This window comes from Grammomys surdaster, unplaced genomic scaffold (genome assembly GCF_004785775.1).
Source record: "Grammomys surdaster isolate TR1022 unplaced genomic scaffold, NIH_TR_1.0 221, whole genome shotgun sequence".
Taxonomy (NCBI): Eukaryota; Metazoa; Chordata; class Mammalia; order Rodentia; family Muridae; genus Grammomys; species Grammomys surdaster.
This window is the reverse complement of record NW_021604666.1, coordinates 1,387,105-1,390,842: the sequence shown is the minus strand read 5'-3', so window position 1 is coordinate 1,390,842 and position 3,738 is coordinate 1,387,105. Positions and strand designations below refer to the sequence as shown.

The window sequence follows — 3,738 nt, the reverse complement described above, 5'->3', positions numbered from 1 at the left end:
TTTAGTGCTTGAGAACTCTTTGAATGACTGGATGAGAGTGTGTGACAATACAACATCAGCTGTTAATTAATGGGTGTTTTATACGTTTAGGTGTCTCTGTCCACTTTAGGGTTTGATTGAGAGAAGAAACCCAGTTTATTAAAAACGAATATAAAAATATTTTAAAATTTCAACTTAAAAAAAACTTCTTATTAATTCTTTGTGAGTTTCACATCATTCACCCCAATCCATCTTCCTGTCCCGTCATATCTGTTCTTTGAAACAATCCTTGCCCAAAGAAAACAAACAAACAAACAAACAAACACTGAAAAACAACAAAGAAAAAACCCAACCCCAAACCCAAACCCCATCTTTATGCAAAGCTGTGGTGTGTCACACAGTGTACCCCTTTGACCAAACACCTCTTCTTGCTAATAAGTCACTAATCTGATTAGAGGCCTCTGGCTTCTGCTACACTATCAATACTGAATCCTTACTGGAACTTCTCTTGGATATCTTGTTGCCCTGCACTGTGGAGATCCTGCAACTTTGGTTTTGCAGGACTGGCTCCTTCATGTGTTCTAAGAGTAGTTGGTAGATGAGTAGATGTTGAGGTGGGTAAGTCCAAAGCCCTGGTGTGTGTGTGTGTGTGTGTGTGTGTGTGTGTGTGTGAAGGTATGGAGGTCACAGGACATCTGTGGGTCCACCTGGGTGCTGAACTCAGGTCATTAGGCTTGGTGGCAAGTATATTTATCTGCTGAACTCTCTTACCTGCTCCAGAATACTTTATTTAAACTTTTTGTACAAATACATACTGTATGTTGAACATATCCCCCTATGCCCTCTTCCCTTCTTCTCCCCTTCTTTCTTCTAGTTAATCCACAACCCTAATGGCTCCCCTCCTGCTTTTATGGCTCAGACACAATTTTACATATCTACATAAAATCTAGGAACTACAAATGAGAGAAAACTTACGGTTTTTGTTCTTCTGAGACTGGCTTCATTTGCTGAGCAAGCTTCTCTCCAGATAAACCAATTTCCTGATAATGACATAACTCTGTTCTCTTCATGGCTGAAAAAGAGTGCCATTGTGTGGACACACATGCACATACTCGCACATGCACACACATGCACACACCACATGTTTATGGATGGATTTTTTTAAGCTTCAATACATGCATATGTTGTGTGATGAGCATATTTGTTCGAATTTCCGACCCTCTTCCGTACCTCTGTCTGTTAGTCCCCTTTGTCACCTTAGATAGTTTATTTCTATTTTGATTTCATATATTATCTATATGTTTATATAAGAACACATAATCTTATGTATCTCTGTAAAATCTAAGACCTATAGATGAGAGAAAGCATGGGATACTTGTCTTTTTGAGGCTGACTTAATAGAGTGAATACGTACATCTCTGGCCACTCTTACGTGACTGTGGACGACTTGACTTCCTCATTCTCTGTGGGTGCGGGCATCCCACTGTGTGGATAAGCACATTTTCCCAGACATTCTTGTAACTTAGCGTGTGCGCAGACCACTGCAGTAAACATGGACGGGAAGATTCCCTGTGACGCGCTGGCTTGGAGTCCTTTGGGGAAATTGCTCAGGAGTGGTATGGCTGAGTCACGCTGAGGACGGAGTGTTGTTTTCTAGGAAATACCCACATTGATTTTCATAGTGGCTGTCCTAGTCTACAGTCCTGTTATGCCACATTAAGAAGTTTAAATTACATTTTATTGTACAGACATGCGAACACAGGCACCCTGGTAATTGTGTGGTGGTCAGGGGCAGGCTATAGCCCTTGGTTCTCCCTTCTAGCGTGTGGGTCCCAGGGTTCGAATTCAGGCCTTCAGGCTTGACCACACGGACCGATGTCCCTTGAATCACCTTGCTGGTCCATGCTCCACGTATTTAACCTGGATTTTTTAAAAAGCATAATTTAAGCATGCTGTATGCCTGTGATTCAGGCTACTGCACTGGGGCGTTCAGGTGATTTAGAGCTCCTGAGGGCAAAGAGGAGAAATACAGCACAGCAGGGGACTCTTGACAAGCACAGGCTTGGGGCAAGGCAGATCTGGCTGGAATTCGAGCTCAGTCTCCCAGGAACTGCAGTTCCTGGCACAAGTCCCTCGTGCCATCTGAAGCTCGGTCCTCCTTCTGTGGGAAGAGGATATGAATTCCAGCATTATGGGAAAACAGAAGCAGATATTCACTTGCTCATTCATGCCTCAAGAACCGGACTATGAGGGGAATGAGACAGTTAGGCACCTTTCTGCACAGTCTGATGGGAGACAGACATGTTGGGAGGGGTTGCTTTTAGTTCCAGAGGAAAGGTGCCATTTTTTTTTAACTAGGCAAAGAATTTTATTAATCTTTTCCAAACTTTATTCCCAGGCTTCTTCAGCTTAATTTGCTGCAAAGAATGAATTAGACATAAGCGAAAACTGAAAAGAGCTGCACTGTCCGGGGCTTGGGCTAAAAATATTAAAGATCTAGATTTTATCAGATTCATAAAAAACAAAAAAATTTTAAAAAGCAGTCATGATATAAAATAGCAGCTCCTGTAACTTCTGCAAGCGACATCTTCTTCAGAAGTTGTTTCATTTCAGTCTGCCTCATTCTTAGAAATCTCATCAACATCCTTCACCATCTGGTACCTCCTCCTCCTCCTCCTCCTCCGCCGCCGCCGCCGCCGCCGCCGCCTCCTCCTCCTCCTCCTCCTCCTCCTCCTCTTCCTCTCCAGGAGCAAGTGGTGCTTTTCCATCCACAGATTGTTTGGGCAGAGCTTCAGCCAGTCTCCTTAAACTAGTCAGACTGTCTGCTCCAAGCTGGTTTAGGATGCCGGGAAGGATTTGTGTCAGCTGCTTTGTCTCAGCATGGCCTGTAATGGTGAAGGTGTTTGCTGCCAGAGATGCCTGAACTGTAGGGTTGTTAAAATGGATCACCGTTCCTTGGTTTGTAAACATGTTCACCTCTTCAGTACCAGCGGTATTGTTGACCCCTAACTTCTTTAAGAAGAACTGCAGTCTTTTTTATCGTCTGCTGTGGCTGTTCTGTGAACCACTTTCTTCTCTCTTCGAGCAGTTCCTTTCCCACCAATGCGCACTTGTGCCTGCAGTTTTGCGAGGTTTTCCAGGTTCATAATCGTTTCTTTCATCTTGTCGGAGTGGAAATGGGACCGCGCAGGAAACTAAGGTTCACGCTCAGGGGGTCTCCGGCAGAACAGCTGAGATAAGGTGCACACATGCGGGACGCAAGATGGCAGCTAGAGGAAAGGTACCATTTGTAAGCGGTGCTCTGGAGGCTGAGAAACAAGGACAAAGAGGGAGCCAGAGAACACTGACATCCAGTAAGGACTCAAGAGTCTAGGCAGTCTAGCGTTGTGGCTTGCAGTGAGCAGAGTTTACTATCAGAGACAGTCATCTAGCTGCTGTCTCTGTGGCCCAGTGGGTAGGGTGCTTGCCATGAGTGCACGATGCCTTGGGTTTGACCCATCCAGCATCCAGTTAACCCAGCATGGTGATGCACATGTGTATTCACAGTATTCAAGAGATGGAGACAGGAGGATCAGAAGTTCATGGCCATCGACAGATAGATATACAGTGAGTTGAGGCCAGCGTTGGCTATCAGAGACCATGCCTTAAACAAAATCGAAACAAAACAAAACAAATATCCAACAACACAAATCCCAACAAACTATTGAAGGCCTTCCTTTGAAATTCCAAGGACCCAGTGCTTTTTGGGGAATGCAGGCT

General features: G+C 44.5%; 1 pseudogene; it reads right to left on the bottom strand.

Annotated features, from left to right (window-relative positions):
- Window positions 1–2,588: 2,588 nt before the first annotated feature.
- On the bottom strand, window positions 2,589–3,140 carry LOC114625767 (annotated as a pseudogene).
- Between the last annotated feature and the right edge of the window lie 598 nt (window positions 3,141–3,738).